Genomic DNA, 24,866 nt, shown 5'->3' on the forward strand with positions numbered 1-24,866 from the left:
GAAGAAGAAGAAGAAGAAGAAGACTGACTTTCACACAGCTGAAAGGTGAGCATTCTTTGGAATGGCGTTCTTTACGACGCGGAAAACAACAGGTGAACTTTTGGTTGCTCTGCTTTGTAGTAATACTAGCATTGCGAAAGAAATGCAGAACGTCAACCATAATGCCGTCCCATCGGCATAAACTGGTGAATACGCTTAGTGACGAATTGATGCACAGTAGTAAACTTCCCTATACCTCTCCTTTAACTCTCCTTGGCAGTTCTGAGCAATATTCACTTAAACAATAACGTATAAAACAAACATAGACTAGCAAAAGTGGCGGCGTCATCATCTATGTGTCCTGTCTAACAGAAATATTTTCATATTCATGTCGTTCTGCAATGCCGTAAGTGACTCCTTGCTGCGAATATTATTTCTCCAAATGCAAAATCAAGCTCGACGACTATGCGCATTGTCGTTTAAAAATGCGCATAGACATATTATATTTTGTACAACTGTGACTAAACGTAGTTCGCCACTTGACCAAACTTTTTACAAATAATAGAAACAATCATTCCTTATGATCCTGTTAGCGCATTTCACTATGTATCACAGGCAATCAAAAGTAGTCTTTGGGAAGTCTCGCAATGTGCCATCACTCATAACATCTTTTTTTTTCTTTTTTTCACAACACCGGAACGTTTACTCCAGCATGTTTCTGCTTTGAAGTGCGCCCATAGTTACAAGGTCGATTAAACTTTTTGATGTGTTCCTAAAGGCCACTTGATTCACTGCTCGACCATCATAAGAAACTATCACTAGAAAATAATTATAGCAAAAACCATCTAACGCTCCGTGTCAGAGTTTTGAGCATTTGAACATTACGAATAGAAACCGCACACTGCGATTCAGGAACTATGAAAAATAAGAAGAGAGGCCTGATTTATAAAATAAATTTAGTTCTTAGTAACACACATTTCTCGCACTCACCGTGATAAAGTACCGTTCGTTGTTTTGCCGCTTATCTTTGCGTACAAGTGGATGAGCAAACAACACACCTGCGGGTTAAAAACGCACAAACGCACACATTCCATTCCTGAACGTTTTCGCCGGTGACCGAAAAAGCAAGCGCCTACGGCGTGGTGCTCAGAGCATCTTCCTTAAGCACTATAGACTAGAGCTAAAATAAAACACACTGTACGCGTTTATATAAATCATTCCTTTATGTTGTTACTGTTCGGCGGCGCTTGTGTCTTCCGTAAATTTCCTGGAAATGTATGCAGTCTCACAGGCTCGAGCCAGTCTTTCATATTTTAAAAGCTGCTGTGGCACTGGACGACACTAGGATGATGAGTACCAAACATTCTGGATAGTACGGTTTTGTTTGCTATACTAAAAACGTCACAAGTGTTAGCACGTATTCCAAACAAAATGGGCACGTGGTAGTATTCTGTGTGTCGCGGCGGCGGAAGAGCCGACGAGCCCCGATGTTCGAATAAACTCTATATCAAAGCCTATGGTGCTGCCGTCACGCGCGGAGAGGTTGCGTAATTTTAGGGGAGTGTCAATTTGCCTTCACTTACCTGTATTATACTTCGAAATCCCCAACTAAGGAATCACATGTGAGACAAAATTTAATTGCAGTGAAAGAGTCATCTAATAGCAGACTTGGATTGATGTGGGTCGGAGTGGCGTCCTCAGTGAAGCTTCAAATAATAATCACATATTCGACATGGCAAATAAATTAGTCATTACAACAACTGCTGAGCTGCGCAGTTGCCGCCAATCCACTCAAGTGCAGATAATTTACTTTGGCACCTGAGACCTCTGCTAAACTTATCGATATAATGCACACCGCCCAATAAGTCTTTCGAATGTTTCTATAAAACAATAGCGCGTTCATACTGAATTACTAATGAGAGTTGTGGATGCTTGCTTATGTAACGCGCTAATATACGCAGTACTGTTCAACTTCAGCTCTCCGTACACCGGTACTGAATGCCTACTGACCGCCGAAGGAAAAGCCGCACGGTCATGAGAAATGTGGGCATTCCCTCATCGCTCAGTTTGTTTCTCTTCCCCGCTTTGGTTCCACTCGACACCCTGGCCATCTGCCGGCCCGAGTACCAGAATCTCCCTGTGGTCTAGTGCACACGGCCTGCAAGCCTCCCAACCCGGACTGCATCCTTGTGAAAACTGGACTCAGCGCTTTCTGACAAAGCCGAAGCGCTTAAGCACACAACGACCCTCAGATCCCAAGTGGCACAAGGGCGACTCTCCGGGTTTCCTACGGCTACGAACATGCACCGCTTGGTACGCATTCACGCTGGGGGCATCATACTATGAATGTAGATCTAAGCATCTGATGGCGGGTTAAACCGTTGGTGGTGGTGTGGTGTGCGGCGTGACTCACCCTTACTGCCAATGCCAACCCTCTCCATACACCTCCTCTTCCACACCCCCTCTCCTACTTTTCTCCGTCTCCCTTCCCCGCCCCCTCTCTCACTTCCCCTCTCCCCTTCCCCATTGCCCTCTCCTCATGGTCCCCTTTAGCGGAGAGGGCGTAATTTTTTGTCACATCGGCATGGAATGATCATTTTCTACAATCAGAAGTACGATCTAATGGGAGTATTGTAGCCTATTGCGTGAAATTACAAGTTTGGTGCTTGTATACTTTGCCGGCTATTAAATGCCGCTATTTTAACAGACATTTATTCTGGAATACTAGTAACATCCTGTTGTACTGATGAACACGGCTATTGTACGCATTGCTCGGCTCTAAAAAAATTGGCTGAGATTTCACTCTTTAAACCTTGTTACCACGAGCGAAATATATGTTACCACGACCGACATGCTATGCACACAGTGTTTCATTAAAGGCCACTTAAACCACCCGAGACGATGGCGTACTCCTCTCCGTGACTCCCCCTATCCCCGCGGGCATCGTGATGTTATATCGCGAATGGAGGCGTGTATTGGGCAAAAAACAACATGTTTGTCTGCTAGCAGGTGCGCACGCTCCATGTTCTTTCTCCTCGCACGGTGAGGAGGGGTACTCAGAGAGGTAGAGAGACGTGCTGACAAACTCAGCGCAGCGAAGGAAAGAGCAAAACGAACAAGGATCGCGTTGCAATTATCAAACGGACACATCTCCGCGAACGTTCGCTGTAAACTCGTGCACAACTGCAACGCCAGAAGTAAATTTCCATCTCTTGGTGGTTAAGCGGCTGTTTAAACCTCCTTCTGGTCACGTGGTACCGCTGGAGCGAGGCTCCGACTGCGCTCAGCTGCGAAGCCTCTCCGCAACACATCACGTGGCGTCACGTCACGCATGCCACACTTGCGCTCCGGTAGCTCAAGATCATTTCGACGCGATTAATTCCTTTAATAGACGTGGCGCAGCAGAGCTTTAGCTTTGAAAACAGTTGGAAACCTCTATTAGTGAGCACACACCGTCATAAGCTCACACATATCAACTCTCGATGAGGGTTTTAATTTTTGGTTTTCTGCTCAAACCACGCATATCCATGATTAGGGCATTAACAATACTGAAAAAGAAATATCCACTAAATATTAAAGTTCAGTATTCCTGCAAGCCCATCAGGCTGCTTTAAACAACAATGTCACCATTCTGCAAAGTACTCATTGTTGAAAACAGCCGCCTTCATCGCAGCGAAACGGTACCCAAGCTCTCATGTGTGACAACGCCACATTAGGTGCGTTATTCTCAGGAGGGGAGAATGGTTAGACTCGGTGTTGTGCTTTCGCACCTGGTTTTTTGCAAGGTGTACAGGGCATCTCCATTGCGCCACGCCACAATTGCTCTCGGAAGCATGTGTTATCAGCGCGATTATCTCCGCAACGCTCTCGCTTGCGTTCGAACTTCTCTGTAATCACAGTAAAAATAATGTATAAAAATTAATAATATTGCTAGATTTTGCGTTCAAAAAGAACGATATCGCTATGATGCAGAGAGGCAATTCGAAGTAATTTAAGCCACTTGAGGCTTTAACGTACACCTAAATCTAAGCGGGCCTTCGTTCATCGCATCTCACCACCATCAAAATACGCCCGCCGTGGCACGGAATCGAGAGCTTAACAGTGCGACACCTCACCTGCTATGCTGCTGGGGCGGGAACGTATAGAAAAAAATGAATAAAATTAGAGAAAAAAAGAAACGTTTATGGTAGCATGCTTCAATACAGCTTTCAGAAGTTCACTGTCCCACACACAGCGCTGAACCAGTGCCCTCTATAGAGAACCCAAGCTTAAGTTTGGGCGCGACGCACGCGCGGCTGAGCTATGCGTCACTAGGGGCAGACGCTTCCAACAAAGGCGGTTTGTCGCCGGATTTGCCAGCGGCGGCGGCAAGGACACGTGTTCGTATGCGCTCCTCGTTCGGCCCAGAGCACTGCTGGTCAGCAATAGTTACATTGTGACGCACCACAGATGCATTTTGAGAGCTCTGCGCGCGCGCTGAAGGGGGGGCGGCAGTGTTGTGGCCGTGGATGCCCCCAGTTGCGATACGAACAGTGCCCCCGCTCGACGTTGCTTTGGAATGCTATAGATAGCAGACTTGTGAACTGTGGTATATGACATCACCACGCTTTCACAACAAGACGTGACCACTTTCGTCACGCAGGGGGTAGCTTTGAGTAACACGAGGGGATCAGCCTCGGTGCATTGAAATGCTGTCAAGGAGGCGCTGTGTGCGATCCATGTCCCCCGCTCTCTCTTTCACCCCCATTTTGTTTAGCCATAGTAGAGTGTACAAGAACAGGGGAGTCCTCGGAACGAGCTTCGAAAAGTGAAGCCCAAACAGGGTCAGTCCGCTTGTGGCGCTGCGATCGCTAGTCTGCAATGTGTCGTCGTTTAAGCAGTGCGCGCGGCTCCGCCGAAGTGGTGCAGGGGTAGAATGCTCGCTTCGCACTGAAAAGGCCCGGGTTAGAATCGCAGCTGTAGATGGTGTGTTTTTATTCTTAGTATCACCTTTTTAGTTGTATTGGTTTTCCTTTGTTTCTTAAAACTAGCTTCAGTTGCTACGCATTGCTTCAACAAGTAACGCAAAATGTGAAGTAAAATAGAAGAAATTTGACAGGAAGCGTAGTTATTGGCAGTGCCACCGCCCGGGATTCAACAAAAACGTAAAGTATGGCCACTGAGATTTTAGCCAATACGAGAGTGGAAACGAGATTTCTCAGTTTACGTTACTTTTTGTAGGCAATACGTAGCGACAGAAGCTAGTTTTAAGAAACAAAGGAAACCCAATAGAGCTATGAAAGGTGATACCAACAATAAAAACCCACTATCTACAGCTGCGATTCGAACACGGGTCTTTTGAGTGGGAAGCGGGCATTCTACCCCTGCACCACCTTGGCGGAGCCGCACGCAGCTCTTAAAGGACGACACATTGTAGACTACCGATGGCAGCGCCCCTAGCGGATTGACCCTCTTTGGGCTTCACTCTCTGTACATTGTTGCTGAGGCCGTTCCGGGCACTCCCCTGTTCTAGAACACCCTAGCCATAGTTAGCTAGTTCTGCGTAGCTTTAGCTGCTGCATGCACGTGCTGACCTTGGCGGACGTTGGTGCGCCCTTGCTCTTTAATCGCACTGGAAGTCCATGGTGTGCGGCGCTGGCACCACAGGCTGGGCTCTTTGCTGGCTATGACTTTAATTCGACTTTTTCCTTTGGCATTCCCAACAGGCAAGAAGGGCTCGGGTATCCTTGCATTTTTGTAAGGCTTTTTTATTATCACTGGTATTTTACTCCACGATATGAAAACAAATAAAGCAATGCATTTTATTCGCATCAAGACGTTTCTGTAGAAGTGAATACACTAAGTGGGATTTTACATTTGGGCTCAAGCATAAAAAATTACTGCGATGTTGAATCAGCAATTGTATTAGCCATTCGAATAAATAATACTAATATGGGCGAATGTAGCGACAACGCTTGATGAATCTTTTGTCGGCATGTTTTACCGCAGAAATGGGACGACGAGCTAGCAGAGGTGGCCCAGGCTTTCGCCGACCAATGCAAAGGCCAACCTGATAAACAGGAACAAAGAATTACCAGTAAGTTTCGAATGCTTAAGCTTCTCTTGAAATCGCAGTGTTGTTTTCGTAAGGGTAGGACATTAACACAGCTTTCCTGCTGAGTTTTATTCCCACGCAAGCTTATACTGGCTCAAATGGAAAGTTAAGAAACAGCGATCGTAATAGGAAGCTAGATAAATGTGCATAAGTACAAGAAATTTCGTGGGCAGAGCCCTCCAATCGGTGTATCTATTTATGCTTACTTAATTTTGTGCACTGCATAATAAATTGTCATATAGCATACGGAATCACATTAAATTGAGCCGGGCGGGGTCCGTAAAACTCTCCTTCTCTGTGCGGAACACTATATTTTCTGCGTAGCAGTGAAACAAGCTGAATAGGATCGCATCTTTTTTTTTTCTTTCACCGATGTGCATGGAGAAACAACGATGCATAGTTATCCTGTCTGTGAATGGTTATAAAGTTCGCAAGATAGATGCACGAATACAACTTGCGCAGTGGATTGCTGGCTGTTCAAGTCGGCGTCTCGCCTGAGGAGAGGTTTTGCGTCCTGAATTATGTAGGCTCGATTGAGGAAAGAGAAACATGGCTGATCCCCCTTTTATAGGAATCGGTTTAACACGAAAATGAAACGTGTCTTCACAGGGGTAGCTGAGCGTTTATTGTGCATTGTTTCCTCACAATGGCGAAAGAATGAATGCTATAGCAGCAAACTGTAATGTCGTACAAAGAGCGGCAAGCAGCTCGAAGCTTTCAGTGCGCTCTAGAGCAGAAAGGACGCACGAAAATGACATACACAGGACGAGCGCGAACAAACAACTGTCACAATTGTCACTTATTTATTTGTGAGCAACGTGCTCCTTTCGGAAACGTGGTCACTGTAGCGAGCGAAGTCACCTTCGTGTTCTCTGTAACATCAACGGAAACTTGCGGTGAAAGCACAAAAGGTACAAACCACCCCCATCACGAGATAAGCACGCGCGCACAAGAGACAGGCCCTGTAGAGGCGCGCTCGCATCGCAACGCGCGGGGCGACGACCTTTAAAGCGCGCCCTCTGTCGCTCTTCGCGCCATGTCGGTAGTGATAACAATAACACACAGAAGCCACCGATCTCTGATTACCGCCAACGGTGAATGGTGTATATAGATAGCTCGCCGTTAGTAAGCTGCGGATAGTACCCTTTGTGGCCGAGTGGTACGCTTTGTATGCTTTGCAGATAGTACTCTTGCAGAAGCGCAGATAGTACGCTTTGTCGCCGCGGGCTGCGGAGCGAGGGCTCGTACGTTCGACTCCCGGCAACGGAATTTTTCTTCTAGCTTTATTCTTTGCGATCTGTTAGTGTATATTTTCAACGTCATATCCTTCACGAAAATACGTCAGTGGAGCCATGGTGGACGCCGGCATAAAACACTTTCGTGCTAAAAATTGAGATCTTGATAATTGCCAAAGGTAGAGTACAACATTTTGATATACAACACCCCTTTGGGGAGCGAGCTGCTCAATTTCGCTTCATGTTCATCTGTTCCGGTGCTCTGAGCGAGAGCGCCTGAGGTAAAGGGCTGGTTGTCGTCCCAGCGTACTTTATATTTCCAAACACAATACATGAGTCCGAATTCCTTGAGTAACCACCTAAATCAGCGATACGTTATAAGAGGCGCCAGGTATATACTTTAAAGAGGACTCAGATTACGATGTATTTAAGGAGATAAGAACCCATTGGAATATTACAGAAAACTAAAATTGCAACATTAGAGAGAAAACGAGACCGATGAAATACCGTGTCTACGGCTTAGATGGCCCGGCAGTGTGTATGCAGTTGCGATTACAATATTATGAAACCTGAATGTAATATGCTTCGGGGAGAATAACAACGGTAACGCTGCAAGAGTTCAAATCGTGTGGCAAGCCAGTACGTGCAGTCATCTCTGCGTTGCCGCATATGCCTTGTAGGAGAATCATATGCGCCGCAACACACCATTAAAATCAATAACGTATCTGTTCGGTGCAACAATTGGTGCAACTGCATTCACAATTTCGTACCCTGCTTTGCCAACTACCCGAAGGGTCAACCGTCTGGACGACATAGGACCAGTGCGACCAATCCGTATTCGCTAATGCGGCCTTCACGAGCCAATATTGACAGACTTCGAAGCTACGTCGCAGCGTGGCTCAGGCCTTCGACCACTACGACACAGCCAATGTCGCCATTCAGAACTTTCTGTATTATTTACACTAGACGAGCCATGGTATGGCCAAGACGAACCACCAATGTGCGGATAATGGTGCCCACCAGACTTCTTCGGGAGCTTGGCTTGCAGTGTGAATGACTGTATGGAAGAGTAACACCGGGGCTCGGGCGCTCGCGCTGGGGCGAAGAGGAATACGAGCATAACAGAATCGATGGCCTATGCAACATGTGCTCTCTCTGTTTCTCGATATCAATAATGACTCGCATATCTCTGTAAGACCACAAATGTGAGGATGACAGCGGAAGCTAATTACGGTCAAGCTGCGATAATTCCTATCTCTTCATTTTCATCGTTTAAGTTGCGCTAAGAGCACGCAGGCAATATAGACGAAAAAAGAGAACACACGACGTTTAGCGCAAACTACCAACTCCGTTCTGTTCTGTCGTCCATGAAGTGTCAAAGTCTACATCGCACAAATTTAACGATGAGTGAACACCAACTAGCCAGCCTTGTAGTACCATGAAATGCTCGATGTCGTTTTATTCTATGTGCCCCGCCACGGTGGTCTAGTGGTTATGGCGCTCGACTGCTGACCCGAAGGTCGCGGGATCGAATCCCGGCCGCGGCGGCTGCATTTTCGATGGAGGCGAAATGTTTGAGGCCCGTGTACTTAGATTTAGGTGCACGTTAAAGAACCCCAGGTGGTCGAAATTTCCGGAGCCCTCCACTACGGCGTCTCTCATAATCATAGTGTGGTTTTGGGACGTTAAACCCCAGATATTATTAGTTTTATTCTATGTGTGTCAAAGTCGCAGCCACAATGCTTAATTTTACGAGAACTTAACTAATCATCAAAGTGTCTTCATTTAGTGCATAGTGTATCATTTGCAAAGTGCGGGAAATGATTTCTCCGGGTTTTAGAGATTCCAGGGAATCCCTGCATCATCAAAAACAACAACTACCTTCGTGAGATGAAGCAGCGGATGAGCATTGTTAACAAATGCTCAGCGTAATTCTCGTATATCGTGGCCCATTGTTGCCCTGTGTGCATACAAGTTAGAAATTACTGATTATAACTTTACGACGAAAAATCCGTAAACAGGGGCGGGTGCTAGAGCCGACATTTTGTCAAGTGAACTTGTCTTCCCCAAGGCTAGAATTGATTTTGTAGTAAAAATTTGTTCTTCATAAAATTCTCAGGACTTGATTGCATCCCATCATATTTACTGCGACATTACGTAAATGTGCGTAAAACTAGAAACTCGATAGCCTTAGGTTTACGACTTCCATTCTTCAATTCAAAATGAAGAATAATACGACCTACTAAGCACTATTTTATGTTTCCTAATAGGCAAAGAACGAACAATAGTTCTAAAATTATTGCATTTGCCCAAAAGAAGGTCCCACTGCTTTATGCCGCGCTATTTTCTTACTAGTATTATCATTGCACAGCTTCATTTTTAAAATATTGTTGTTTTTTCTCCGAATGTTGCAGCTAAGTTCCAAAATGTGGGTCAGAACTTTGCCCACAACTTGGAGTCGACGAATGATCCAGTTGCAGGCAGCGCGAGTCACGTGAAGGAGTGGTTTGATCAATACAAGGACTTCAATCCGGGCAATGTGGATTCTTTCAGCGTTACGGGAGGAGTCGATGTTACTGATTTTACGCAGGTTGGTGTTATGTTCTGTACTGGTGACGAAGCACTATATTTGAAATATGTCGCGATATGTGTACTTTCCTATGATAAAATTTGCCTCTACAGTAGGCTGCAGTAGGTGTAGGCAATTTGCCGCTACGGTAGGCGTAGTAAAATGACACAAATTCGATTGCGCTTTCTATACATCTCACAACTCATCAACATCGCTGATCGACAATTTCGCATCATCATCATCATTTATTAACCCTTCAAGGCCCATTTTGGGGCATTGTTGTTGGGCATCCCAAATGTTACACGGCACCAACCGCTATAGCTAACAGAGGTTCTCATGTCTTAGTTGATGTCTTACTTGATGTTTTACTGCCTTACTCCACGAATGGACATTCTATTGTAGCAGACTATATTGGCACGTTCCTTCCGACTGCGGCCTATAACCGTCCCGTAAGGCAGCTGTCACACAATTTCGCGATATGCAAGCTCCTGCACATAAGAATAATATACACACAGATGTACGTCCTATTAGTGAGCGTTCTATATTGTGAGTTCCATGACTTTAAGCAATCTTTATGATTTTCCTACCATAAGCCTTCCATATCACAACTGTTGGGCTTCCTGTGGTACTCTGCACCCCTTGTTGCTGTTATGCTGGTGTTAACGTATTTGGATCCGATATCTGTGTTCCTACACATTAGGCGCTTCCAGGGACTACCTACGTACACTTAAGAGCGACACCATGTCACATCATCGTACAGAAAGGTGTCCAGCTTCAATACAGCACTTAGTGCTTTCTGCAGCATCTTGGTGCTTTGCTTTGCATAAAGATGAATTTCCAAATGTATGGGGCTAAAAAATTGACCGATGATCATGTTACTCTCTAATGCGAAACTAGAGCGTAGTTGTACTCGTGTTTTCAATTCGCGGTGTCTGGTTCGCGGCGGTGATGAGTTGCTGTTTCAGCGGTGAGAAATACCTAGCTGCGTCCCTCATTATTTAGAAACAACTGGCGAAAAGTGATTCAGGCGCGTCCGCTTTATTACATGACTCGTCGATGTTTCGAAAATTATAGCGTGGCTTCCAGAAACTGCCACACACTTCGTGCCACGCATACAATGAATTCACAAATACAGTGGCGCCGTATCGGCGGCAGAGGCAGCGATCAACGTTTATTTTGGGGGCGGTTATTACAGGGACCTCCTCACCCTTTCTACAACATTTAAATGAACCGCGCTCATGGTCGCGTCCACTCCATACCGTGTCAGTATCCTCTCAGCGCTTCGCGTTGGCTTTCATTCATCACAGTGCTCGATCTATCGGTGACGACGGAAGAAGAACGCTGGAACAGGTACTTAGGAGCTGCGCTCTAAAAGTAAAATGAAGTCCGCTTCAGCTGAGGACGCTTTAAAGTTTAAGTTTCACCTTCTTTGCATCTGAATGCCGTTTTGTTTTTTTTTCTTCGCTGTTAGCCTTATTCAATCCCTCATATTTACACGGAAGAGCCGCCGTACGGCGGCTGCACTGAAGAGGAGATGGAAGATGACGTGGTTTCGATTACCGGACAGACACTTCTGTGACAACCTTTGCTAAAATATAATATACTTGTGATTAAGCTGTACTAGCTATTATATTGAGCTGCTTAACAGAATTTACCAAAAAAAAGTTGCGAGTCATTCGAGGGCACCTTATATTGCGTGTAAGAACAGAGATTGCCTGAAAAGTCATATGCTGAACTTCGTGTGACCTATTTTCTTATTTTCATTTATATTACGTAACTGCAGGTGGCGTGGGCAGAAACAAGCTACCTAGGTTGCGGTTACGCACACTACAAGGCTCGGCAGAACCCGGACCCACACTTTCCTTTTCAAAAGATATTCGCTTGCCGCTATGCGCCAGGGTACGTCACGAAACTTGGAATGTATTTTCTCGCTTTGCTTTCGTGAAGATGTACTTTATTTTTGCTGAGATTAGTTAGGCTAGCCTCATTAGGTTATATTTGCAGTGACGAACACTGCACTTTTCAATGGGCAAAGAGGAGAAGCGCAGCGAGTGTCAAGCACTGGCTGATTTTCTTTTGCCTTGACTGTTTCTTGTAGCTTCGCTTTTGGATCTTGTAACTAAGCAGCATTTCGAACGTCTTTTTACAAGGTTTAATAATATTCCCCTTGTAAATACATCTGTTGCTAGTCCTTCGAGTCTGTATATATTCCCCGTAACAATATTATGTAATCATTTTTGGGGTTTAACGTCCCAAAACAATGATATCATTATGAGAGACGCCGTACTGGAGGACTCCGGAAATTTCGATCAACTGGGGTTCTTTAACATTCTCCTAAATCTGGGCACAAGGGCCTCAAGCATTTTCGACTTGATTGAAAATGCGGCCGCCGCGACCGGGATTCGATCCCGCGACCTGCGGGTCAGCAGTCGAGCACCATAACGACTACACCACCGTGGCGGGGTTATTTACAAGGACTGGATTGCTGGACTATACAAAATAGCCTTTGCACAGCAGTGGCAGTTGCTGTCTCGCGCCTACTGGGCCACTGGTGTTTGTCAGTGATAGCTTTCAATTCTCCATTACGCATGGAACAGTAGTCCACCTCATAGTAAGAAAATAAAGGGTCATGAACCACCCCTCGGCCTTCGTGAAAAACGCATCCGTGCGGAAACAGACACCGCTGTGAATAGCTGAGGCGAAACTTCCACGCGTGCGGGGCGAGGTGACTTTAGAAGCGGGGTGCGAATTTGCCAATTTCTCAGGCGCCTTTTTTCATATCGACGCCTGTGCTCACCCTCTCTGGAGCTGCCGACGCCTGCTGTTTGGCGTCACGCAACAGATAATATGCTGTTAGCCAATAGACGATATAAATTACCAGCGGAATTGGGATCACATGCATTCCTGCCACGGAGTGCCGCCACATACCGGCGCCGCGCTCCAAAGTCTGCCAACATATTAGACAGTAACCGCACCAGCGCGCATAGGGATCATAATAGTATAGAGTGTGTGCGTTTCACGAGGCGCTCAACGTCATGAGGCGCGCTGACGTAACTTATTTCCCACAAGCCATCCCTCCCTGTGTAGCTTCCAGTACGCTCGTCCGGACGACAGAAGACAGAAAGCGCTTAAGGTGTGCGCCTAATCCTTGTAAGTCCGCTCGTTCTCGACGGATTATAGAAAGTTTTGCAGCAATCAACTCGTGAGGCAGTAAACCCCTCTGCTGAAGCCATTCGATAATTTTTTAGAAAAGTGCTTCAGGGCCCCTTTAAAAAGGCTACTTCAGCTTTTAAGGTATAAAAATGCAGTTCCGCAATTAATCACAATTATTCTTATGTGATATTGCAACCTGTTTTTTTTTTAAATAGAGCGTGTGAGACTATTATGACTTACTCAATGCTCAGCCACCGCCAACCTGACGCCGACGAAGTTCACGGCGTGCTGCGACGAGAGGTCCGGGAGCGAGGAGAGAGAGATCTAGAGGGCGTGGAATGCCGCTGCCACTTCTCGGCTACTCATAACGCCGTTTTTCTGCAGCTGGTCACCGACCCCGCAAAAAGGGGGGGGGGGGCGCCAGCGCGTGGTGTGCATGTCCCCTCCCCCCCCTTGCCCCCCTAAGAGCAACCTTATTCAAAACACTGCGCATAAGCCCGCCGCCTACCTGCCTCCCCTCCTCCCCTCCCCCCCCCCCCCCCCAGTAAAAAAAAAAAATCCTGGCGCCGGCCCTGCCCTCAAGGCTGGCCCGGAAAGCCAAATTCACATTCGCGTTGCGGTGTGCCCCCGCGCTTGCCTGCCGACCGGGTTTGGTCCAGGCAGAAGAGCGGCCCGCTGCAATATCACCCTTCTTTTCGTTGTTCTTTCAAAGCTATCATGAGAAATTTGCAGCCCAATTGATCTGTTTCATTTGGGTGCTGAGTGTTACGTTTTGGACTAAGCGTATTCGCTCTAATGCAACAATTGAGTGACCGGAAGCATATGTACTTTGTTAAACAGGTCAATTCGCTGCAGTGGTCTGTGTTGTAGTGGCGTCCACAATACATTGGAGAGGTAAGAATCCGGCCAGGCCATGTGATATACCTGTTTGTACAGGCTGTTTCGTTGTAGAGGCGTTCGTTGTAGCGGCGTTTTACTGTATCTAGCATGATTTATTATCAAGTAAATATAGTGGCAAATATCCCTCTTAGGGGGGCGCAATGTAGCGATGAAGTTCGAAGTAGTATTTTGAAATTATTGTTTTCTTAATGAACATATGTAACATCTGTATCACATATCTGCTCAATTTACTAATGACAGGACACAAAATATTACTGTACTAATATTCAATCTGAGGAACACCGAAATCGGGGACCACGGGTATATTTTCTCCCCCTGGGGTTATTTAACTGGCACCTGAATCTAATTACACCGGTGTTATTACACTCCCCGCTCACCGAATTGCATCTGCCGTGACCGGGACTAGAAACAACATCATCTAACTTAGGAGCTAAATGAATAAAGTTGAATTTTCACTTTCAGTTTTATTATATTCTCATAAGCATGAAATAAATATCATGGACAAATGTGACACGTTTCAAGGGCGAAAAAAGTATGCCTAGGAGGACTATAGTCGGCACAACCGATTTGTAGAGAAGAGAGAGATGATGTTGAAAAATAAAAAAAAAACATTGGGAGGGGCGAAGCATGCAGTGTGCGCTGGTACTTCGCACAGCAAAATCACTGCTAATGGGCAATGAGAGAGAGAAGAAAGATTAGACGTAGAGACCCGCAGTCTGCTTTTAGCCAACGTGCAGGCCGCGAATCTTTATTGTTCAGCCGCGGACAAGAAAAATCTCCCACAGGCACTACCTTGCAGGTGAAGATCCTGTTCCTATATATACGGGGTGGCAGGTGAACGGTTGTGCAGTGCGAACAGCCGGTTTTTTAATTAAGGAACTCGCTAGCAGACGCTGCCTGCGTCGGCGTTGCCGCTGGCGGGCGAGGGTGCGTTCTCCTTCCTTGCGAGCTGGTAGTTCAGAGTTCATCGCAGAAACAGCGTTTCCATATTCAACGCGCGCCGTTCGCTCTCGCCACACGGCGAGCGCTGAGGCGGTGTTGCCCTTTCTTGCGCTCGAGCAAATGGACCGTCGCGAGAGCAGACGACCATGCACGCCGACACGCCAAGACCCTAAGGTGCTTCGCCTCTAAAATGTTGAAAAAATCGACGTTCACACATTTGCGTTCTAATAGAATAATCACTTGATAACTTCTTCTTAAAAGATTCCTCGTCATAGCTGAAACACTGAGGTCCACTTCATTTTTAGCTTCAGTGCAATGCTACATATAATGAGAGAGAGAGAGAGAGAAAGCTCTTTAATGAAAAACAGAGAATTCTGCCGGCGTACCTAAAGGCGCCTACATGCTACTCTGCATAGGGGAGGGGAGTGAGGACAGAAAGGCCCTAGGAGGGCAGAAAAGGAGAAGGAGAAAAGAAGAAGATAATATGATCGTGGTATGTACATGTCACAACATAATGATGCTGATGTAAATTAAATTACAGTTTATCAATTCGATGTATGTCCTCGAGGAATCGCAACAGAAATTTTAAAATTTTACGTTGCTTATAAGGAGAAGACGTAGGTCCAAGTATATTCCCGAGGTCTAGCGGTGCTTGGGAAGTTGAGCATATTCTACTGCCGAGACAAGTTCTTTCATCTCTGTATGCTTGGCAATCTAATAAAATATGTTCTGTTGTTTTTAGAGCACCAAAGTTATCACACTATGGGTCAGTGGTCAAACCAAGGCAGCATTCACCAATAGCTACATGTGCTACATATAATGGTGACTTATGTGCCGTTCTGTCTGAATGACTGGGAAATTTACCCATTCAACAAAGTCGCACTCATTCGCGTTTTTTAGGCCTACCGAAATACAAAAACGCACCTTGCGTTCAAGCTTGAACGAACAACCGAGTGTTGGCTGACGTACAGGCATTGTCGTTTCAATGCTTTCACTTATTGAGATAACGCTTACATGGACGCTGTCTGCGCGTTTTAGTCGTTGCGGTCGGCGTTGACGCTGCCGAAAGGTTGTTCTTTTTTTTTACTGCGATAGAAAATATACGGACACCACAGATATTGCGATATATACAGATGGTGCGACGGGTTAAAGGTCGTCGCCACACTCGTGATGCACGCGCTCCACTAACCACGCGCGCTTGCGCTTATCTCGTGATGGGGGCGGTTTGGTATCCTTATGCTTTCACCGGAAAGCTTGCGTTGAAGTTACAGAGTGCCCGAATGTCACTTCGCTCGCTGCAGCGGCCGCGTTTGCGAAAGGAGAGCGCTGCTCAAACACAAAGAACAACAGAACAACTGTGACAGCTGTCAGTTCGCGGTCGACCTTTATATACCTGCGGGTTCGTTTTGTGCGCCCCCTCTGTTTGTGGAGGGCTGTAAGTGTCAAGATGTGAACGTTGCTATTCCGAACCTCTCATGCATGTGTCCTTTTCGTGCATCCTTTATGCTTGAGCAGCGCACTGCACGTTTGGAGCTGCTTGCCGTTCTTTGCGTGACATTCGCATTGATTGGTTTCTATCGCATTAATTGCTTCGCCCTTGCGGCGAAACCGTGACTTTTTTGACCAAGTTCATAAGCATCAAACAGCGCGTCGTGTCTTGTATGTGCGAGAGAAACCGTGTGAGTGCAGCTGACGATCCAGACTCAAGCTCAGAGGAAGCGGACGCGCCAGCTTTCGTCGGACGAAAGGCAAAGTAGACGGGGGTGAAGGGGGGATGCATGGCTCCGGCAAAAACTCCGCACTTTGCTCGGCCGCTTTATCTAGTCAGGGATTAAATACGGTCGATACGTTTGTATACATGCAGTACTCGCCGTTGTGGTTGCGATGCTGTGGTAGAAAACACGAAGAACGCGTGGCTCGCCACAGCGGCATCGTTTCCTCGTGCCGGCGCTTCGTTGACTTAGGGTAGGTTGGATTCTAAACGAGATGGCTGCTAGCCTCACTTCGTAAAACATTCCAACTTCCTGCTATCGAATTCATTGCTCTGACCTGGTGGCGAAGCTGATTTTTGCAGCGTTAGAAACAGTGGCCTAGCCGAGCCAGTTTCGCGAGGCTCCTCAAGAGCCGTGCTCCGCATGCGCGAGGATCAGTGATGTCACACAGCTGGCGCATCGGCGCTGGCACCTCCCGCGCACTCCGCCGCTGCCTCACGCGACACGCTGCCGCCAGAGGAGTGACCTCGTAGCCCATGTAGACGTAGTAGCGCCGGCGCGCGCGCAGCTATTCGTCTTCGCTGTGCAGTCGCCCTCTGACACTGCGCTGGAGCCGCTTGATAGCGCCTCTGACTGGCGTTTGCCAGTGTGGTATAGCCATGGAGAAGGAGAGCGCAAATGCTACTCAACGGCGCGGAAGAGCGGAGAAGCTTAACTCATCGGATCCCGAAGTAGTCTGGCAAAATAAATAAACATGTGCCACATAATATGTATACCATGTGTGTGTCATTGCAGCAGCAGTAAGCATAATAATCAAGCTAATCCCTGACAATCAGGAAAGCTAAGAACAAAAAGCTGAACCTTTGCTAACGCTACGTTATCCTGGCAATGCCGAGCTAAGCAACTGCAACATTTTTTTTTTTGGGGGGGGGGGGGGGGGAGGGCGCTTTCGCTGCTACAAACGTGTTTGCCTATAAATAATAATGACTTAAGTTAGTCTAATCAAATAAAATAAAGCTTCACGTTCGGAAACTGTGAAGCGATTATGAGGCGCAATGTGGTGGCGTACACCTGTTTATTGTTTTAGACTTTATGCTTCTGTTCTCTGAGTTTTTATCTAAGCACAAGGTTGTTTTCACATGTGGGCCCATGGAAACGCAGTTGCCTTGACCGAGGATTCAACTGACGCGCCAATAATCAGTAGCGAAAGCACAAAACTGCTAAACCACCATGACGGGTGGCTCAAGTTGGTTGTACGTGCCATTGTACACGGCCTTCACGTGACGCTCACCGTGCCGAATCATAAATATTGAAAGCATCTCTTGGTATCTGCGCTGTCGTGACAGTCGCGCTTGGATTACCATGTCCGCGAGGGTCATTTGCAAAATGCACCATGAGGGATCAAAAATGTTGGAGAATTTTAAGTTGGGCGTGCGCAGCACCTCTCCAGAGGCAGGCTGTGGGCCATGTCCAGTGCAGCCCGACATTGATGCTCGCTCCTCCGGTACTAACATTGTGTTTTGCAGGGCATCCTTATAAAATGGATACTTACTATACAGCTGTTCTACGAATGCAGGCGAAAAATGCACATATATAACTAGCGACCCCATTACATATTATTTGCTCGATGTGGACGCGAAGAAATTGTGTGCACTTAAAGTACAAGGCCTGAATGAGCCCTTTATGTACAGGTTGCGAAATATTACCGGTTGCGTTCACGTGTCGTCTTTCAGCGATAACATTCAGGATGCTTTGCGTGGATTGCACATAGGTTGCGAACGAACCATTTTGCTGTTGGTTCGCGCCTTTAGCAAAATATTCCTTTCCAGTAGCGCCCATTTAAAGGTACACTAAAGGGAAACAATGAACTGATTTAGATTGATAAAGTGTGCTCGGAGAACTCTTGTGTAGTTTATTTCACCACCATAGGTTTATTGTTAGACGAGAAAACCAAGTTCAAAGTTTCATTTTTAAATTTCGCGCCGAACTTTGTAATTCGTGACGTAAAAGGTTTCAAAGAGCATTTAACGTATTTTGGCCCACTGGCTCGACAAAATTTCCACAAACTCGTTATGTCAATTCTCTGGCCCCCTCAGAGGACAATGTACTTCGATTTAACCGATTAGGAACTACGTAGGCACAAGCAGGCGCCGTCAAAAATATGTGACGTCACGGCAAATGGTGCGGGAATTCCAAAGTGGCGTCGCCACCTGTATTTTCTCGCTTATTAAGCGTCTTCTTGCAGCAAGCGTGGTGTTTTTGGTATCGTGGAGGACTACTCTACTAATGCGAGAAAAATCGTTTTGCTCTTTAGTGTCCCTTTAAAATCACAGCAAAAGTAAATAGAATGCTTGTGAAATGCGTTATTAACATATTAGTAAACATAATCACCAGCATATTCTGCGTGGAGAGCTGGCCGAAGGTTTCTCCTTTTGATCCTCATGTTACCCTTCCTGTGAATCCGCCTCTTTCATTTTCCTGTGCAGCCCTCTGCCATTTTGGTAGGGGTTTGGTAGGGGCCGGGACATTCGGTATCGCCTGAAGCAAAGCCTCCGAGATGATGAGATGTTTCGCGACATTTCCGCTAGGGGAGAGCACATGCGCGGGGGCGTCGCGAAGAAAGGGGTTGATCACCAGTTAAAGCGTTGACGGCGTTTGTGTACACGTATTGTCTTTAAGCGAGAGTTTTCACCGCGGCGGAGACATTCTGTAATTAATTTCTTCTTATGACATAGATAAACAGCATCCGAACTTCAACGTCAGATAAAGAAGGTGGAATATTGTGCTCGAAGGGAACAGGAGGACAGGTGCGTAACTTCTGGAGTCACTTCTTGCAAGCGGCTGATGAAACGAGAAGTACTACGTACGAAAGCTGAGTCTATATTTCAGTTTTGTGAGATAAAATGCTGCATGACAGCCAGCACATCCCCTTTATTGTTTATCACTTTCGTCCCCGTAAATACCGTGTTTTAGCATAAGCTACCTGGAAGCAGTTTTCAGAAGTGTGTTTCGCGTACAGCAAGACACAATCCAAATGACGGCGCAAAGGTCGAGAAGACAAGCGCTTTGTTCTCATTTCTAGCTGCTTTGTCTTGTGTTCTACAGTACAACGAAGTGGAACCATAACTATACTAAATACCAGGTCAAATGCCGTACTTCAGAACAGTGCAACGATTAGATCGCTTTACTGAAACATTAAACAAATTTTGTATGACCTATCATTGAATGCATATGTGCCATTTAAATAAGTTTCATGATTTCGCTCAGCGTATTGTAAGGTTATATTCATGTGTTGGTTTTTGGTTGTTATTAGGGTGCTTTGATGACGTCAGTTGACTCAGTGTTGAGAAATCTGATTGCATTCGAATCACGGTATCCAGCTCTGCCCTGTCGTTTGCCTTCCGAAAGTGTCCGTGTTGACAAAGTACGCTACGCGCAAGGGTTATTGGCAGCGCGGCAATGCACGCGAGGCGACAAGTTATCCTACGTTTTGTGCTCTTCTGATACACTGATCTGAAACGCAGCCGGCTGTTTGGTTGTCAAAAGACAGTTCCTGTTTTCTGCAAGATTGTACTGTATTCTGTCTGCTAGGATCCTCAGCATTAAAGCGATCATACAATCGGTCTATATATATTCTGCACAGTGCTAGCTATTTGTCTTGGACTTCATCTTGTAAAGTCAGTGGTGCCGCAGTATGCAATGACGGTGACAAACGCGCACATAATGCATTCGCCCAAATGGAACGCGTCGTGAGAGCTGGTTCAAGAGGGCACTTAAATATATTGTACGGCTCCTCCAAACAGAGGGGTTAACACATTGCGTCAGAGAGGACATTTGCTAGCTTCACCCCGTAGGCACAAGTCATGAATCCCGGTGGCATCGGGTGAAGCTTCTGTGCGAAGCTTGCGCTAAACAGATGAGAAAGAAATTTGATACCGCCGCACCAGTGACATGAAGTCCTGGTATAAGCACGTAGCATAGAACCCCAGGCAAATTATGTAGCCACGAGGCTCATTGCTACGCGCAGACCTCACTTTCATCTGAGTTACTTGCCACGTGGCACTACTACTTAGTAGTTTTATGTAGCAGCATCATTCGCTCGATAAGCGTGAGGTGCAAAATTTCTCACTCTGAGAAACAAAGCCGGTTTGTAAGACGCTGATGGTGTCACTCACTCGCTAAGCAGGCTTGTGGCATGCACGTCAGCTGGCATGTATATGTTCACGAGAAAATTTACGTAACGCTGAGGCTGTTTTCTAACACCACGTGCTTGCAGGACTGCTCTACACAATTCGTTTGCCTTCATTTATCTCTTGACCTACAGTGGAAACATTAATGGAGCGTCCATGTACAAGCGAGGTGCGACTTGCAGCGCGTGCCCAGATGGAACTACCTGTGATTCTGCCAGTGGTCTCTGCGTAAGTTTTGCACGAAGAACGCGCTACATATCTTGGCTGAACGGCAGACACCACTCCCTTGCAGAAATCAGCCTCGACGCGTAATTTTTTTTTTCGAATGCCTAAAACTTTTTACATGGTCACACAAGTCGATCTGTGAGAAACCCAGAAACACTGTAAGCCGCTAACCACATAACCAACTCCTTTGCCCGCCTCCCTGTACAACGCTTATTATCGTTTTCATTATTAAACCGGTAATGATAAGAGAGATAATTTTGTGCAGCAAAAAGTTACAACATATGTACGCAGCACATTAGCCAAGCGTTCATAGCCTGACTTAGAATGACTGTGGCATCCTCAGAGGCGATGAATGATCTCCTGTACATTTCAAATTATAATATACCATGCGGTAATCCAGAATAAAAAGTGAAAAAGGGAACTCAGTTGTGATGTTAAACGCGGCGTACATGTCTAGAAAAAACGCGCGTGATCCCTGCGTGTCAGGAATCGGTATAACACGAAAAAAAAACGTGTCTTTACAGAAGTAGTTGAATGTTTACTCTACGTTGATATAAGAGAGCTTGCACAATGTATATTGGTGTTGGCAGCTATCGCGCCGTTTAACGTGGATGCACCCAAGTTGACTCTTGGGGGCACATCTCCGTCCCAACGACTGACGTCCATTATCAACGATTAAACAAACCTTTGTGGTAGCTGTGATAGTTAACGGTGAGAGGGTAATTAGAGAAAGCAGTGTGACAGCCAGAAGCATAGGCGTGTGCAGGGCTCCCCATCAGGGGGGGGGGGGGCGAAGCTTCATCGCGGGGTCCCCCCACCCTACTGAGACAATGTATGGGGTAGATTTGGCGCCTCCCCCCCCTTAGGTGACTAGAAGGGTCAATATAGGGGGCAGATTTTGCGCCCCCGTCTAAGGTGATTAGGAGAGGCGGCCGCCCCCTTGCCCCTCTGTGCGCACGCCTATGGCCAGAAGAGCGTCGGCTAAGGTCGCCATCCCGCGGCATGTTAAAGAGTATACAGAACACCACGCCCAGACTAGAGGGAAACGCAATGCGTGTCGTGTCTCCCCTCTAGCCCGGCTGCAATTTTTCTCGGAGGGAGCGTAAGCGGGGAGCGTAACGTGTCGCAGAGATATTTTAGTATGGATGGATGCTATGAGTGAGGCCGAGGCTTGCGCTAAGGTCGCCACCTCGCGGTTTGTTAAGGCACTGACATAATTGCACTTCTATTAGAAACGCACCGAATCGGACGGACACGTAGCAACGACCCGCTGAAAGTGCTAATCGCGAAGGCTGCGGTCATGATGCATCACTTACTTGGCTGCTTCCACACGGCGACCCCACCACGCCGACCAACATCACTATGAAAGGAAAGTGTCAGATATAAAAGGCGCGTTTGTAAAGTAACCAGAGTGTGGGACGGTGGCGCAGTGGATACGAACCGAGAGGACGTGGGTTCGACTAGCGTTGATGGAACTTGTTTTCCAAGTTTTTATTTGCCATGTGATCGTGTAACTTTTTTCGACGGCATTTCCGAGACGCAAATACACCACTGATGTCTTCGCGGACCCCGGCATAAATCCCTTGTTAAAATGTGTTAAAAATGTTTTATTGCACACGCAATATATGAACACTCTGGGAGCGTACTGCCGTTGCCGTCGCCATAGGAATTGGTGCCTGTGCCGCTGCGATGTTCCTCATAAAGTCGAAATTCATTGCGCGTCGTATGATCGATGTGCGAGTGAAAGCGTACGAGCGCAGACGACTAACGCTTATCTAGCGGAGAGAAAACCATATTTCATCGCTCCAAATGCCACCAGGGCGGTAGTGCGGCTGCATAGCTCCGCGATTTCGTCAGCCTGACGGGCATCGCGTGCGCTAATGTTTAGAAACTTCAGCAAATGGCATATTCCTTTGTACTTGCTGGTCTCAACACTTGGTTTGCGACGAAATGGTAGACAGCGTGAAGGTCGCTTTGCTCGCTGCAGCGGTCGTGTTTACTTATACCGACGTATTTTCGAGTTACCCTAGGTTGGGCGTGTAGGAGTTAGCCGCTAGCCTTATATCGAATAACATTCGAATTTGTTGCTATCGTATTATTTGCTTCGACCTTACTGGCAAAGCTGATTTTTATGGGAATGAATTGTAGAATTAAGTCGTACCACTCCGCTCTGCATGCGCTGATGAATATTTCGAGACACTTTCAGATAAAAAAGCACAGGAAGTATCTGCGCTGTTGTGCTTGCTGGGTTCACTATTGTAGCATTGCTACAGCAAGTGATAGCAGCCATCAAGTGAGAGTTCATCACCGTTTCCCAATGCGCAAGCATCAAGGAGCATATTCATTTGAACAGTAAGCTAAGATTAACTGCTCGTCACATGGTTGATAAAACTAGGAAACTAAGTTGGTGTTGTTATCTAATACATTGTCATGCTTAATAATGCTTGTCGTTACGGGCCCAAGCGCGTTGGTCTATTTTCATAGCTGTTCTTGTATCCTGGACCTTGGAGCCATAGAAACGCAAGGCAGCATCTTAGTGTGCAAGTGAAAGTGACCGCGCGAAGTAAGAACGCTTTAAAAAGTAATTGCACGTCCGTAAACATGTGCCACGTTTCACAGCATTGCATATTTATTAAAAACTGTAGCCTGCTAGTTTATTGATATAAAATGAAATGTAGCAGTTTTGTAATGTACTTACACAAACACGCACAGTCAAGGCAGCTTGATCTTTCTAAATTTTCGACTACTCTGAAAGTTCATGTACAACATGCTTGGCTTCCAAGTACATTCGAACTACTTATAGTTCAATAGCGAAATATTCATCGTGCGAATTGTTTCTGCAGCACACACCTGGCGCGTCGGACGGGAACGGAAAATCGGAGAGCAGCGGCGGCAGCGGGACACTATGGATAATACTGGCGTGTGGCCTCCTGGGTATTCTCGCTGCTACTGGTGTAGCCATTGGATATTTGTACGCGAACTCAGGCACTGCCGCTTTATCTGTAACTCAGTGAGAACGTTCCTGTCTTACTATCTGCTACAAGATTCAGGAGCCTAGCGGACTGTTTATACATCTATAGTAACGTGTATTTGTTATTCCTGTGGTTCGGCCTCTATTAAATCTATTATTAGTAACTATAGCCTTGCTATCTCCTTCTTATATGTTACAGACGGTTGCTCTCTGTAGCTCCCAAGTGAACGTCATGCTGCTCACCCGCTAGCATACAGCGGTGGCGACGATCAATCATACCCGTGAAATACAGGCATATAATAGCTGATCATGTGTATTTCAATGTGTCGTGACCATTTGGAGATTTGCCACAATTATTGACCTAATTTTTATTTATTTCATGATACCTGCGGGGTAAAGGTATTATGAAGGGGAAACAAATATGATTTACATTACTGATACAAGATTAGCTAAAATCTAGTGGTTTTACACGAAATGAACAGTATTTTCGATGACTTCACTATACAATAGTAGCTATTACGGAACGAAGCTCGTGATCACAGGTGCTGGTGGCCACAAATCCTCGAACGCGGTCTCAGTAAACAGATGTTCTGGCGATAAATGGATCACTACCAATTAATGGCAATGAAAGAAGTGAATTACTGAGTTAGCGCTCAGAGGGAAACTACAATAATTCAGGATGCAGCTCAAGAACAGTTGCTCGGCTATAAGAATAGAACATTCTGTAGAGAACGGACGAAGCCTAATATCTGTGTAGAGGAAGCTGGACACAAGCGAAAACCAGATGTATGCACTAAGAGATAAAAAGGCAAAATCGCCACCAGTATAGAGAACACAGTTAAGCTGAGGAGTTCTACAGATAACTTTACAGTAGCCGGGACAAGCAGGACAATAAT

At 46.3% G+C, this 24,866-nt stretch overlaps 1 long non-coding RNA gene across 2 annotated transcripts; it reads left to right on the top strand.

The window, feature by feature from the left end:
• On the top strand, positions 1–24,139 carry LOC119383671 (uncharacterized). Of its 2 annotated transcripts, none has more exons than XR_005181700.1 (3): positions 1–45; positions 9,723–9,898; positions 23,843–24,139. It is a non-coding gene; the product is annotated as an uncharacterized LOC119383671 (long non-coding RNA). The 2 variants fall into 2 exon arrangements; XR_005181699.1 differs by lacking the exon at positions 23,843–24,139 and adding an exon at positions 11,661–11,759.
• Positions 24,140–24,866: the final 727 nt, after the last annotated feature.

The sequence above is a fragment of the Rhipicephalus sanguineus genome, chromosome 2 (assembly GCF_013339695.2).
Source record: "Rhipicephalus sanguineus isolate Rsan-2018 chromosome 2, BIME_Rsan_1.4, whole genome shotgun sequence".
NCBI classification, from domain to species: Eukaryota; Metazoa; Arthropoda; class Arachnida; order Ixodida; family Ixodidae; genus Rhipicephalus; species Rhipicephalus sanguineus.